Genomic DNA, 14,848 nt, shown 5'->3' with positions numbered 1-14,848 from the left:
TATTGTATGTAGTAGATAAGTGTTTTAAAACAATTTAGAAACTTTTATTCCTGGGAAAGTGAAACTCCACTTCTCATCACTTTTCAGAATTTACGTCAATGTTTGTCTTTTTGTATTCAGCCAATCAAATACTGACAACTCAGCTTTTTGATACTCTGTGCCCCCCACCTTTTTTTTTCTGTTATATTAATTTTCTTCCCGCTAATAAACTTGAGAGATTGATTTTAACTATCACTGTGTGTATGTCTGTCTTTTCTGAGATGAAGTCAATCTCCCCGAAGCGTCGTACCTTCAACAGCCTGATAAAGACTGATAGCCAGGGGCTATCGACAACCTTTCAACACCGTGTGGAGGGGCTGTGTTGGACTGTACTCTGCTAAGCCCCAGGTAGGCCTGAGAAGCCTGGGGCTAAAGTGCCCTGCCCAGCCCAGGCAGGATGGTGGATCCTGGGCCTGGGTCCAGCAAGGAGAAGGCCCTGGAGGGGCCTAGTACCGGCCTCTCCTTTCCACCAGTAGAGGACCTGGGAACGGCCCCTAGGAAGGGGGAAGTTTACTCTGCCTACCAAGACCGTGTGACCGCTCGGGCCAGGTTAGTAGAGAAGGAGGAAGCCAAGCTCCAGAAGCTGACTCTGGAGCTAAAGAAGCTCCGGTCATCCTACGACCGGGTATGGTCTACAAAGCGGCAGGCCATGAAACCAAACCTGCAGGCGCTGGAATTACGTGTGTCCCAGCAGGGGAGGTATGTGGCGATGCTGCAGCGCAAGAGCGGCGTCCTCAGTGAAAAATATTTGAACGAAGCGAGACTTAAGGCTGTAAGAAGCCGCAGTGTTGCGGCGATGCGGGGTCCGGTGGAGGAGGCCTCCTTGGTGGAGGAATTGTTGGGGGAGTTGCCGGAGGAAGGTGAGCAGGAGCAGGGGCAGGCTGAGGTTGGGGGGCATGGTGGCCTCTGGTGTGCAACCAGCAGGTCCCCCGGTTTCTCCTCAGGGGGCTCCAGGTTCTCAGGTCCAGGCTCCTGCGGGTCGGGCTCAGGTGAGTTCTCCTGCTGGTATGGGTGGTCCCCAGCCCCGGGCTCCCCCAGGTCATGGCTCATCTGCGTCTGCCCCTTCAGTTGCTGGTGTGGTGGCTTCCCCTGGTCATGCCCCCTTGGTGTTGAGTGCCCCTGGGGCTAGATCGGGGCTCAGTTACTCCGCTGCAGTTAGGGGAGGTCAGGGGTCAGTGGGATCGGCCCGGGCAAGGGCAGGTAACCTACCCACTTCCGCCGCAAGGCGAAATGTTGTTCAGCTCAAATGGTCAGGGGAGGGCCCTCCCCCTTAGCAGGATAGAGGTCATAGACCGGATATTAGAAATGGGCTTCCGTGCCACGGATATTTTCGCGTTTATTGCTCCAGTTGGTACTGGATAATATGACGTGTCCTTCATGCGGCCGGAATTGTTGGACCTCTTTTGGCAGAGGTATGAGGCCACCTTTGTCACCAGCCCTAGGTGGGTGGGCCTAACCCCGAGGCTCGTCTCTCGCCAGTCCCTGATTAAAAAAATAACGGTGCTGGTGAGAAACGAATCCATCCCAGCATCAGATATTGTGGTCTGGCTAAGCAGATATGGGGATGTGATGGGGCCCCTTGGGAAGATCAATGATGAAAGGGGAATATGGACAGGTGGGTGGACGACCACCGTCCGCTTAAAGGTGGTTGGAAATGTGCTCCAGCACATTCCCTCCTCCGCTTTTTTGGGAAAGGACCGCTTGATAATTTTTTATGCGGGGCAGCCGAGGGTCTGCCACCGGTGTGGGGGCAAGGGGCATTTTGCGGCCACCTGACCCGTCATTAGATGTTCCCTGTGTCAGGAAATAGGACACCTGGCCAGGGACTGCAATGTCATTCGATGCAATCTCTGTGGGAAGCTCGGGCATTCATACAACCAGTGCCCGGAGGCCCTCCACAACCTTCCCATGGGGGAGTTTGAAGCAGAGTTGAATTGGATAGATGCTGAAGAGGCGGAGACGGCATTGGAGAGAGCGGCTTCGGTTGCTGTGGCGGCCCTTGTGAGGGAAGGGGAGGTTTCTGTGGCCCCTCCTGTCTCTGTCCCCCCTGTTTCGTCTACCCCTTTGAAGTCCTCTGTTGTTCCCCCTTGTGTGCCGGTTCCTCCTCCCAGGAGTAAGAAACAGCTGAGGGAGGCTGCTAAAGGGGCTGGGATGGTTGAGGCTAGGTCTAGTCCCTCAGTGCCTACTCCCCCCGTGCTCTTGCCGCTGCGGCGGAGTGGGAAGCCCGGTAGGGAGTCCCGGGAGTCCCAAGGTTCTGCTCCAGTAGGGGCTCAGGTGGAGGAAGGGTGGTCCCTGGTGGGTAGGCGGAGTAAGCCAGTTTTGTCCTCAGCGGGGTCGGTGTCCTCTTTAGAGGTGGGGGATGTGGCCCTGGGGAATAGGTTTGGGGCTTTGTCAGGGGAGGAGGAGGGGTCAGGTGATCCCGCTTCCCCGATGGAGGACGAGGATGCTGGGGGGGTCTCTTAGAGTGAGGTACCCTGCCAAGAAAGCCAAGAGGAGGATTAAGAAACATCCCTCTCAATTATCTTAATGGCAGTTCCCGCTCCGATAAAGGTGGCAACTATTAATGTTGCCAGCCTGAAGTCTGTAAGTGCTAGAGAAACAGCCTTAATTTTTAACATGTGGATGGAAGCTGATATTTTCTTTTTGCAGGAGACCAGGTTGCCCACCTTGGCTGATGTCCATCTGGCCAAGCGGGAGTGGAGGCGTGGGCCCTCCTACTGGTCTCTTGCGGCTGAGCCTTACAGCAGAGTTGCGATGCTTTTTACCGGCATGGTAACGTGTCGGCGGATAATTGAGGTAGAGATCGGAAGATGTCTGATTCTGGATGTTCTCGTAAGGGGGCAAGAGCTCCGTCTCATTAATATCTATGGCCCACAGTCCAAGTGGGACAGGAAGAACCTCTTTGCGAGGATTAAACCTTACCTCTTTACATCCCGGCTGGTAGTCTTTGGAGGTGATTTTTAACAACATTACTAGGCCCAAGGACAGGAGAGGCTTCACTGACAGGCTGGGATATGATAGCGTTTTTCTAAATGCTATAGTCAGGGAGGCAGGTCTGGTTGACGCTTGGATTCAAAGTGTCCCAGACGGCACAGGTTTCACCTATAGGAGAGGTAATAGCCAGAGTAGGATAGACAGGTTTATTTTGAAGGAGAACTCTGCCTTCTCGGCACCTGAGTGTTGGGCGGTGGAGTTTTCCGATCACCTTATGCTATCTGTCACCTTGAATATTACAGACACGCCGCTAAGAGGAAAGGGCATCTGGAGGATGAATTCGTCTCTGCTGGAGGATGAGGAGGTGAAACAATCTTTCGAGGAGTTCTTTCAGGCGCAGGAGACGGTGCTGGATTTCTGCGGCAGTAATTCTGAGTGGTGGGAGCTCACCAAAGTGCCGCACAGCAGGCTTTTCAAGGCCATTGGTAAGAGACGGCAGTTTAAACAGTATAACGCCTACCAGCGGTTGCAGAGGAAGCTCGACCGCCTTGTTTCTAGCGGTGGAGATTCGGGGGCAATCTCAGAGGTGAAGCTTCTCCTTAGGGAACTCCAGTATGATCGGCATGCCTCTTTGGTTCTGGAGAGGGATTATGGGAAATACCACTCGCTCGACCCTTTCCAGAATTGCAAACAGAGTGCAGCAGTTAAGACGATCTCTGCTCTGAGGGATAGTACGGGGTCCCTGACTAAATCCAGGTCGGGGATTCTGGAGGTCTCCAGGTCCTTTTATGCAGATTTACTGAGTGAGAAGCACCTTGACCGGACAGGGTTGTCAAGCTTTTTGGAATCCACGCCTGGTCTGGACAGTGATGTCCCTCTGGCGAGTTTGACTGGGGAGATTACTGCAGAAGAGGTGTCCAGAGCGATTGATAATCTGGCCATTGAAAAGACTCCTGAGCCAGACGGTCTGACAGCAGAATTTTTTAAGGCTTTTAAATCCTGCCTGGCACCTCGTCTCGCGGAAGTGTATAACAGCTGTCTGGATGAGGGATCTCTCTCTCCTTCCGGGAGGCTCTGGAGCGATGTAAGGCTGAAGGATTTTTTTTGGTAGCCTTTTCTGGTAGGTTGTAGGGGTCAGATGTGGAAGGTCTGCGGGTTCCTTAGTCCTTCTCCTGCAGTGTATATATTCTGCTATGTTAGTCGGTTGATGGTCTGTATGGTTTGGGCCATAAAGGCCGCAAGCAGCAGTTAGTATGGAAATTGTTTATGTGTCTGTGCTGGGCCATAAAGGCTCCTTTGGGGGATTTCTCCTGTGCCTTCCTTTGCAGGGGTCTTGGCTATAAAGGCCCTTGTGTGTATATTGTATATAGTGTATATACAGTTGCAAGAAAAAGTATGTGAACCCCTTGGGATTACGTGGAGTTTTGCATGAATTGGGCATAAAATGTGCTCTGAAAGTCATCTAAGTCACAACAATAGAAGAACACAGTCTGCTGAACATAATACTACACAAACATTAGATGTTGCCATGGTTTAATTGCACATAACATGTAAACATTCACAGTTCAGGGAGGAAAAAGTATACACATGAACATCAAGGCTTTTGGAGATACTTTTGTAACCCTTTCCAGCTTCATGCAAGTCAACAATTCTTGATCGTAGGTCTTCTGAGAGCTCTTTTCTGCGAGGCATGGTTCACATCAGACAGTGCTTCTTGAAACCAGTAAACCCAAAACAGGTGTGTGTTTTTTTTAAGGGCAGGACAGCTGTCAGCAACACAACCAATATCATCACACTGATTGGAGTCAAGGTTGGATCACTCCTGGCTCCAATTAGCTCTGAGAGAAGTCATTAAGCTAGGGCCTCACATACTTTTTCCTCCCTGCACTGTGAATGTTTACATGTTATGTGCAATTAAACCATGGCAACATCTAATGTTTGTGTAGTATTATGTTCAGCAGACTGTGTTCTTCTATTGTTGTGATTTAGATGACGTTCAGAGCACATTTTATGCCCAATTCATGCAAAACTCCACGTAATCCCAAGGGGTTCACATACTTTTTCTTGCAACTGTAAGTTTAAGTGTTCCCTTTCAGGATTGGGACTTTTTATTTGCTTGTATATAAGTATATAGTTATGTGATTCCTTTTCAGGAGATGGACTTTATGTTATATCCATAAAGGCTAAGTTTATTATTGGTTTGTTTTTCTTTCCCCAGGGACTTTTTGGGACTTTTTGGGACTTTTCAGTTCTTTGGTTGAGTTTTGTATTTATTTATGTTTTTGTACTTTTATATTTAAAATTGATGGGGTTGGTTTATGTATGCCATTAATACATAAATAAAAAATCTCCATTCCTGACTGGTGTGGTTGCAAGTTGGAGAGCTCTGCTGAGTTCCAGGAAGGCCTGAAAAGCCAGGGGCTTGATTGTCCCAGCCAGCACAGGGAGGATGTCTGCTCCTGGGCCTGGCCCTGCAGGAGGAAGGCCCCCTGAGGTGCCTAGTACCGGTCCCAATCTCTCCACCATTGAGGACCTGGGAACAGCCCCAAAGATGGGGGAGAGCTATGGGGAATATAGAGACCGTATGGTGGTGCGAGTGAAGACCGTTGAGGAGGAAGAAGCTAAGTTGACCAAGTTAAGCATGGAGCTTATAAAACTCTGGTCAAGTTATGACAGAGTCTGGAGCACCAAACGGCAATCTATGAAGCCGGGTCTGGAGGCCCTGGAGCAGAAGGTCTCGCAACAGACAAAGTATGTGGCAACCCTCAAAAAAAAGAGCTAAAGGAAAATTTTGGGAATGACAGCCGCTTCAGAGCGGCAAGGAGCAGGTGCATGGCGGCGGCGAGAGGCCCCGTGGGTGAACCCTCTTCCATGGAGGAACTATTGCAAGAGCCGGTGATGAGAGGTGAGCCGCTGCAGGGGCTGGTTGAGCCCGCGGCACCAAATTTGGAAATGGCGCCAGTGGCTATGAAGGACGCCGAGGAATCCAGAAGTTTGGGCACCATCCCCCTGGGACAGCAAGGAGTGGATTGGGGCACCCAAGTGGGGGAAGAGGAGGCAGCTGGTGGATTGAGCTTCGTGCCGGAGGTGGAGCAGGCACTCCGTCCAGACCACTTCTGGTTCTCGTTAGAGTCTGACACGGAAGTGGAGGAGAAGATGCCAAAGTCGGCGAAGCCAACTGTCAGAGAGAGGGCCGTGTACGTCAAACTCCAGCGGATCCCCAGCTCCCTAGAGAGCAGCCTGATGGAGAGGGTGGGAGAGCCCGCGGCTGAGAAGGACAGGCAGCGGGTCCCAGTGACATCAGTGGGTAATGTACTGCCGAACAGTGAGGGCATGATGGACACAGGTTTACAAGCAGGTGTGCCTGTTGTGCAGAGCTCCGCTGTGGAGCAAGAGAAGAGTGCCTCGGTCCTCCCCCCTGTCAGTCTGGTTTTGGTCCCGCTAGGCCCCGCCCCCCGGGGAAGTATTGTTGCGGAGATGGTGGGTCCCGCCCAACCGGGCCCCCCTTCCCAGGGTCCCACCCACCGGAGTGTTGTCTCTGGCTGGGCAAAGTTCCCCTTTATTATTTCCCTCCTCTCAAGGTCCCGCTCCCTCGGGCGCAGACCCCTTGGACCCCGCCCCATTGGGTACTGGTTCTGCTGGTCCCGCCCCTCAGAGTGTTAATGCAGCAGCTGTAGGTTCCCCCATGGAGGGTCCCCTTCCCCCAGGGATAATATCTGCGGCTATGTTGGGTCCTTCCCCATCGGGCCCCCCTTTGCAGGGTACCGCCCCCCTGGATACTGCCCTGGTAGGTCCCGCCCCTTTGGGTGCTGGTGTAGGTGCTTTGACGGTGCAGGGTCATGCTCCTCAGGTTTCAGCCTCTGTTTTCTCTGTCCCCCCTGGTCCAGTCTCTTCTGCTGCAGGTGTTAAGCCAGTTTTGAATTATTCAGCAGTAGTAGGAGGTGGGCAGGGGCTGGTGAGGTCGTTGCTGGCACGGGCAGGTAATCTGCCCACTTCAGCAGTAAGAAGAAATGTGGTACAGTTGAAATGGTCAGGGGAGGGGCCCCCTTTGAGTAGAAAGAAAGTGATCGATCGCGTCTTGGAGATGGGCTTCAAGGCAGCCGATATTTTTGCTTTTATAGCTCCAGTAGGGACTGGGGAATATGATGTCTCATTTGTGAGGCCAGAACAACGCGACTTGTTCTGGCAATGTTATGAGGCTACCTATGTTCATAGTCCCAGGTGGGTGGGGTTGTCCCCCAAGCTGATATCGCGGCAAAATGTAATTAAAAAAGTGACCATTCTTGTGCGGAATGAGTCCATCCTGCCGTCAGACATTGTAGTATGGTTGGGGAGGTTTGGGGACGTCCTAGGGGCCTTCAGCAAGGTGGTTGATGAGAGGGGGATTTGGACAGGAGGATGGACAACAACCGTGCGCTTGAGAGTGGAGGGCAATGTGCTGCAGCACAATCCCTCGTCTGCCTTCTTAGGGAGGGATAGAATTGTCATATTTTATGCTGGTCAGCCCCGGGTGTGCCACAGGTGTGGTGCAAAGGGGCACTTTGCAGCCACATGTCCGGTAATAAAATGCTCTCTTTGTCAAGAGATCGGTCACTTGGCAAGAGATTGCAATGTTGTAAGGTGTAATCTCTGTGGGGTCTTAGGTCACACATATAACCAGTGCCCGGAGGCACTCCGGAACCTCCCGGTGGCAGAGATTGCTGCACAGCTAGACAGCATGGATGCCGAGGAGGTGGCAGTGGAAAGGGCCAAGTCGGTCTCTGCAGTGGCCTTGGTGGAGCTAGGAGTTGCCTCAGTCGTCCCTCCTGTTGCAGTCTTCCCAGTTGTGCCCACCCCAGCTAGTGTCCCGGTAGTGCTTCCTGTTGAGTCTGTTCCCCCTCCCAGTAAGGGGAAAAAACTGGCAGAGGCTGTCAGAGGGGCAGGGGTGGTGGTTGGGAAATCTAGGCCATCGGTGCTTGCTCCCCCTGTCCTTCTCCGGTTGAGGAGGGAAAAACTTAGTAGGGAATCTCATGGGTCCCAGGGCTCTGTTCAGGGTGAGCAGGGTGGGGTTCAGGTGGAGGAGGGGTGGACGGTGGTGGGGAGGCGCAGCAAGCCGGTCCTCTCGCCTGCGGGGTCTGTCTCCTCTTTAGAGGTGGGAGACTTGGCCCTTAACAACATGTTTGGGACTCTGTCGGGGGAGGAGGAGGTGTCTGAGGATCCTGTCTCCCCGATGGGAGGATGAGGCGGTAGGGGGGTCTCTCAAGAGGTCAGGGGACCCTTCTAAAAAGGTCAAGAAAAGGGTTAAGAAACGCCACTCTCAATTGTCTTAATGGCAGTTCCTACTCCGATAAAGGTGGCAACTATTAATGTTGCCAGCATAAAGTCTGTGAGTGCTAGAAAGTCAGCCTTATTTTTGCTCAGCGGTGTTGATGCTGATGTTTTGTTTTTGCAGAGACCAGGTTGCCCAGCTTGGCTGACATACATCTGGCCAAGCGGGAGTGGAGGCGTGGGCCCTCCTATTGGTCTCTTGCGGCTGAGCCTTACAGCGGAGTTGCGGTGCTTTTTACCGGTATGGTAATGTGCCGGCGGATTATTGAGGTGGAGATTGGACGATGTCTGATCCTAGATGTCCTTGTGAGGGGGCAGGAACTGCGCATAATTAATAAATATGGACCACAGTCCAAGTGGGACAGGAAATGCCTCTTCACAAAGATCAAGCCTTTCCTTTTTACGTCTCGGCTGGTGGTCTTTGGAGGTGATTTTAACAGGAGGGGCTTCAATGACAGACTGGGAAATGATAGCGTTTTTCTGAATACTATAGTCAGGGAAGCAGGTCTGGTGGACGCCTTGGTTAAGAGCAGCCCAGACAGCAGTGGTTTCACGTTTAGGAGAGGTAATAGTCAGAGTAGGATAGACAGGTTTTTTTTGAAGGAGGATTCTGGCTTCTCGGTACCTGAGTGTCGGGCAGTGGAGTTTTCTGACCACCTTATGCTTACTGTGACTTTGAATGTTTGAGACACGCCGCTGAGAGGGAAGGGCATCTGGAGGTTGAATTCGGCTCTGCTGGAAGACGAGGAGGTGAGAATCTTTTGAGGAGTTCTTTCAGGCCCAGGAGACCGTGCTGGATTTCTGCAACAGTAAGTCGGAGTGGTGGGAGCTTACGAAGGTGCGGATTGGCAGGTTTTTCATGGCCATAGGAAAAAGAAAGCAATTTAATAAGTACATCGCCTACCAACGGTTGCAGAGGAAGCTCGATCGCCTTGTTTCTAGCGGTGGAGATTCTGAGGCAATCTCGGAGGTCAAGCTTCTCCTCAGGGAGTACCAGTATGACCGGCGTGCCTCTTTGGTTCTGGAGAGGGATTATGGGAAGTACCACTCGCCCGACCCTTTTCAGAACTGCAAACAGGGTGCAGCAATTAAGATGGTCTCTGCCCCAAGGGATGGTACGGGGTCTCTGACGAGATCCAGGTCAGGTATTCTGGAAGTCTCTAGGTCCTTTTATGTGGACTTGCTTAGTGAGAAGCACCTCGACCGGACAAGGATGTTAAGCTTTATGGAGTCTACACCGGGTCTGGAAGGTAATGTCTCGCCCGCAAGTTTGACTGGGGAAATTACTGCAGAAGAGGTGATCAAAGCCATTGACAGTCTGGCCATTAAAAAGACTCCTGGGCCAGATGGTTTGACAGCTGAGTTTTTTAAGACCTTTAAGTCCAGCTTGGCACCTTGCCTTGTGGAGGTTTACAATTGCTGTCTGAGTGAGGGGTCCCTCCCTCCCTCCATGAGGCAGTCTGCAGTGATTCTCCTGTCAAAGGGTAAGGATCCTTTGGCTATTGAGAACTGGCACCCCATTAGCCTTCTCAATGTTGATAGAAAGGTTCTGGCTAAGATCTTGTTCTGGCGCTTGTCATCAGTGGCAGACGGCTTGCTTTCTCGTCAGCAGCATTGCTCGGTTCAGGGCAGAAGTACCTTCACAGCGGTGTTAGCTGTCTGGGAGGCTCTGGAACGGTGTAAGGCTGAGGGATGGGGAAAGTTTCTGCTGGCTGTGGACCAGGCAAAGGCTTTTGACCGAGTCAATCACGAGTACCTCTGGCATCTCCTGGACCGGTACGGTTTGGAGGGGAGGTTCATTGGCTGGCTGAAGACGTTATACAGGGAGGCTGAGAGCTTCATGTTGGTGAATCGTTGGGCAGCCTTTTGGGGTCAGATCAGGGGTGCGCCAGGGGTGCCCGCTGAGCCCTCTGCTCTACGTTTTCGCTATTGACCCCTTCGTCAGGAGGCTAGATGGTGGGGCATTGGGGGGGGGGGGTGCCGGTGGGTGCTGCTGGGGATCCCCCCCTGAGGGTCGTCGCCTATGCTGACGACGTTTCTGTCTTCATCTCCGGGACCGGGGAGGCGCAGGAGGTGGTCTCGGTGATGGATCAGTATGCCGAGGCATCTGGCTCCAAGGTCAATCAGGACAAATGTGAAGTTCTCTGGATGGGTGGGGAGGGTGAGAGCTTCTCACTTCCGGACACCTTCCCAGTGCCTCAGCAGAGTGTGAAAATTTTAGGCATCAATTTCGGCCCTGCTGATTACAGCAAGTCAAATTGGGAGGCCAAGCTGTCCGATGCTGAGGTCAAGGTGAGATGCTGGAAGGGGTGGCGGCTCTCCTTGAGGGAAAGGGTTGACCTGATCAAAACCTTCTTGGTCCCTGTGTTTTTGTATGTCAGTTTTGTTTGCCTCTTGCCAGAGTCGCTCTATACGAGGATTTACAGCTGTTTCTTCCAGATGTTATGGGGGAACAGGCTGAACCTTGTCAGGCGGGATGTAACCTACTCATCCAGGCAGGAGGGTGGCCTAGGTATGGTCAACCAGATAGTTTTCTTCTGTCTGATGTTCTTGAAACATAATTTTGGTAACATGCTGGCACAGAGACCACCTGCATGGGTAGGGCTGTTTCAGACTTGGTTTACCCTTTCTGAGCAGTTGGGAGAGTGGTGGGCCAGTGAAAAGCCTGCGGGTCCAGCACGGTAAGCTCCCAGCTTATGTGGCCCCGTGCCTGAAGTTACTCCGGCGGTGGCATGTGACAGCGGAGGAGGTCAGATCCCTCCCTAGGAGGCTCCTGGGTGAGAGGATTGTGGCGACCGCTTTCCATGCGCCCTTGGCCTTGAAAGATTGCCCAGGCCATATCATGAGGGAGGGTTTACGTTTGATAAAACTAGAACGGATTCCCTTGAAGTTCATGGACCAGGCCTGGCACGCTTTCCATGGCAGACTTTACATGAGGGGTAACTTGAAGTACCGTCCTCCGGATGACCGTGGTTGTCCGAGGGCGGAGTGTCAGGGTGAAGTGGAAACTATGGACCACTTCTTGCTTCAGTGCCCCTTTAACGTGGAAGTATATAAAGAGGTGGGTGGGGCTCTGGGTGTTTCTTTCCTACACTGCAGGTCTTATGCGGAGTGGGTGTATGGAGCATTCGAAAGCCGCCTGGGTTTTGATTTGGACACCTTGTTTTTAGTCAGCTTAGTGGTCCGTTATTACACGTGGCCAGGTATCCCTTCGGCAAAAAGTCCTCCCCGTCCAGGTGGTGGTGTGTGGCATCCTTGGTGAGGTTGGGAAGATTCAGGGCCTTGAGAGAGGCAGGTGGCGGCGGAAGGCTTGGATGGAGGCGTGGAGGAACATCAAGCCTGTAGCTGCTACCTGTTGATCTCGGGTGGTGGCATCTGTCCCTAGTTTCTTCTTTTACACTCCCCTAGGTTTTGCAGGTATGGATCCTTTTTGATGAAAGGCTGCAGATGCTGAAGGTCTGAGTTTCTTAGTCCTTTTCTTGGGTATGTAATTATTTTGTTGTTTGTCTGGGCCTACAAAGGTCCGTCAGAAGCAGTGAGATGGAAATTGATTGTTTTTTGGCCTTTCATAAGTATATAAAGGCCTATATGTATATATGTTGGTTTTCTTTTTTTAGGTATGGACTTTTCTGTTTAAGGCCATAAAGGCCGTGGACTACTATGCTGCAGGCCATAAATGGCTGTTTCATTTTGTGTTGAGCTTTTCCCTTTCAGGAAGTCCTGGACTTTTGTTTGTACACGAGGTTTATGTTTGTATTTATTTATATTTTTTTGCTTTTATAAGAAAAAGTTGTGGCTGTTTTGTATGCTACAATTATCCAATAAAAATCTCCATTCCTGACAGTATCGTTGAAGCTTGGTACTTACAAATGATAGTACCGCTGTGTGAGAACTTTCCCATGACCACAATCTTGCATCTATGACAGGGTAATCTATTGAGGCCTTCCTAAATGGTTCACCTAAAACATACAGTGTATACCCCACTAGCTCCTCCAGTATGAGCTTCATATTTTCGTTTGCTGGTTTCTGGCACTGTGCTTGAGGGTCGGTACTGGGCTGCCACGCAGAATCCCGAGTCTTATACTACACATAACGGTTCACCATGAGCTTTTTGAGCACCTATGACCACACAGAGACCCCTTATTAATGCTACAGCTTCCCACAACAGCCGTGAGCATTCTATGATTTGGGTGGCATAGCTTGATATATCAGACGCAATGTATTAATACCAGTTTTCTCATTACAACATCCCCCATTGGGCATTTCCTCCCCCTCCCTGTATACTTAATTTGCCTCTGTATTACTCCCAAATTGGGTGTAGACTACTTCGCTGGCTTATTTACTCACTGACCTTGGACGTAGTGTTGAATTCTATCTAAGGCAGGTGACCTGCATAACCTTCGGTTAATTGCAGGTTTGCTGTTCTTTTATGGTTGTCTTATTTATATGTATCTGATTCTCTTTGGAATGCGCTTTCAACAGGCCACAGTTCTACGACACTTCCTCAGTGATTGCTCCCAACCCCTTGTGCATGTAGGTTAACCTACAATTGTGGAAGTGACCTGTTGTATAGCGTATCGAGTCTTAGTTGGGACTACTGAACCCCTTTGATTGGGGCTGTAGGAACGCGGTTCCGCTATGCGGTCAGATCGCGACCTGCACTTTCACTCACTGAAGTCCTATATATCTTTGTTTGCACCGCATGAGTACCTGCAGGGCTGATATTTTCTGTCTGACCCGACATAGTAGGAATGAGTTTTACTTACAATTGTTCCTCCTTGATTGCATTACAGGATTTCTGTATGATCATAGAATGGTATCTATCATTCATGTTCTCGATTTCCCTATTGCCATTATTGTATGTTTGCCTTATACCTATGTTATTTTCTACCACATAACAATACCACACTGTCTTCCCGAGAAGGCGCTACGTCCTTATAGATATATTACTACTATCATTCCAGATATAACACCCCTATAGCTATATGCACTTGCTGACCCATAACACTACTGATAACACATCCTTTCCTTTATACTACTTTTTGAGATGAACCCTACTCTGATGTGAATATCTCTTCTTACAATTCGTTGACATATATTCGCCTCTGTGTATCTCCACCATCTTGTACCGGTTCCTTTCCCTCACACTCTTTTTACCCATACGACACCTGGTAGATCCCTGACGATCTTGCTAGGATTGTTTTGTCCTCCCTTACTGCATCCACCTCTGGGTCCGACGCATTTCCGATTTTACTTATACAATTATACCAAATACGTCATTTATCTTATTGATAACTCAGGTATGCGACACAGGACTGTGTAGCTGGACTACTTAGTCACCGGATTTTGCTCTCCTAGAGTAGTGTTAAGGATATTTCTCGCCTTGCACGCCCTTTCTTGAGCATACACCATTAACACTCTCTAACTTTCTTAATTCCTGACTTTCTGACTCTACCTCTCATCTCTTTCCTAACCTCACTCTTATTTTTCTGTTTTCCCCTTCTCCTCACACCCACTCCCCCCCCTTTTTTTTCCCCCCCCTTTCTCTTTTCGCTTCCCCTGTCTACGGATTAGGAGTCTTAAGCACTTAATCTTCCCTAATACTTGACAATGTCTACCAATCACGCACCCCGACGTGCACACCGTACGCTTTCCGTGGCATCTCTGAATGCAAGAGGCCTAAATATACCCGAAAAACGCTCACAACTCCTAAATTATATGAAACATCAAAAAACTCACTTTCGTGCGGATCATATTTCTAAATTCTCCAATTTTTTACTACCCGACAGCATATCATTCAGTCAATACAGAGGTAAAAGCGAAAGGTGTATCTATTTTAATCTCCGAGACGCTTCCGCTCAGGATCTCTGAATCTCTGGAGGATCCAGAGGGAAGGTTCCTCTTCCTTAAGGGCACTTTATATGACAAACCGATTACTTTAGCCAACATATACAGTCCCAATACTGCACAAGCAAATTTTTTTTGTAAAATCTCCAGAATTCTTGTTTCCTTTCAAGCGGCGGGTATCTTGATTCTTGGAGGTGACCTCAATGTGGCTTTGAACCCCCTAGATGACACCTCGACAGGCTTCTCATCAAAACCCTTCCGAACACTTAAACAGATGGAGCAGACAGAATGTAGCACTGTACAGAACACAGAAAAGCATGAAAATTTGTCTCAAGATGCTCTTAATTGCCCAAACTGTGACATTTTTTGTAACTGCATAGAAAATCTTGAGAAGCAAATTGACTCAAAGACAAATCTTTTGTTAAGACTGCAGAATGACAGTAAACAGGTTGCCATGATAAACACAGATGACAAACAGAGTGCTTCAAGATCAGAGCCATGACTGTCCGATATTTCTGAAAGTTCGGATATTGACTCTGATGACAAAACACAAATTAAACATAAAGAATTGTTATGTAAAACTGCAAAACTTAAGTTGCAAATACATAATCAATTAATGAAAGTTTTAAAAGACATCCCTGCTTATGATTCAGATAAAGATATCTACAGCAACATGGAAATGTATGAAATGCACGTCAAATGTCATCAGCTTTCAAATCAT

The sequence above is a fragment of the Staurois parvus genome, unplaced genomic scaffold, assembly GCF_062004578.1.
Source record: "Staurois parvus isolate SC_StPar_1 unplaced genomic scaffold, SC_StPar_1.0 ptg000805l, whole genome shotgun sequence".
Classification (NCBI taxonomy): Eukaryota; Metazoa; Chordata; class Amphibia; order Anura; family Ranidae; genus Staurois; species Staurois parvus.
Note: the sequence above shows the minus strand (reverse complement) of the source record.